Raw genomic sequence first — 1,086 nt, forward strand, 5'->3', positions numbered from 1 at the left:
AGGACATACCCAGAATATATAAAGAAATCACACAATTAAATATGAATAGGACAAGGCATCCATGAAAAATTGAACAAATGATATGGATAGCTTCTTTGCCAAGGAAGTTATATGGATGACAAAAATACATACGAAAATATGCTAAAATCATCAGCTATTAGGAAAATACAAATTAAAACCATAAATGAGATGCCACTAAACACTTGCCTATCCGAAAATTTACAATTTAAAAGACAACAATCCCAAGTGCTGGTGAAGGCATAGAAACCTGGAAATCTCACACACTGATGATAAGAATGCTAAACAGTACAGCCACTATTATGGATTGAATTGTGTGCCCTCAATTGGAAAAAGGATCATTGCAGATGTAATTAGCTAAGTTAAGATGAGGTCCTAAGGTTAGGACCTAATGCAACATGACTGGTGTCCTTATAAAAAGAAATTAGTACACAAGTCAGGAATAGAGGAAAGATGATGTGAAGAGATATAAGGAGAACATGATCATCTACCATCCAAGCAGAGAGACTTTGTAAATTCTTCCTTCACAAGCATCAGAAATAACCAAACCTGCCAAGACACTGATTTCAAGCTTATGTCCTGAAGAACTGTAAGACAATACATTTTCTGTTTTTTAAGCCACTCAACATGTGGTACTTTGTTACAGTAGCACTACAGTAGCTACTTGGAATAAGTTTTGTGGATTTTGTAATAAAGTTAAACACATCCTTACTATACTAAAAATCTCAGTCTTAGATGGTCCCAACGTAACTGATAATATACACTCACTAACTGATTCATAAGGGAATGTTCATAGCAGCTTTATTCATATTAGCCCCAAACTGGAAACAACCAGTGCATTAGCTGGTAAATATAAAAACTAATTGTAATATGTCTATACAATGGAATGCTACTCAGCAACAAAATGGAAGAAACTATTGATACACACAAAAAGCATGGAGGGATCTCGATGAAATGCTAAATGAAAGAATTATGGGATGCCATTTTATGATAGTCTGGGAAAGACAAATGTATGGGAAGAGTCAGGAAACCAATTTTTAGCAGGTTCTGGATGAGCAAAGGGATTAC

This window comes from Pongo abelii, chromosome 10 (assembly GCF_028885655.2).
Source record: "Pongo abelii isolate AG06213 chromosome 10, NHGRI_mPonAbe1-v2.0_pri, whole genome shotgun sequence".
In the NCBI taxonomy this organism is placed as follows: Eukaryota; Metazoa; Chordata; class Mammalia; order Primates; family Hominidae; genus Pongo; species Pongo abelii.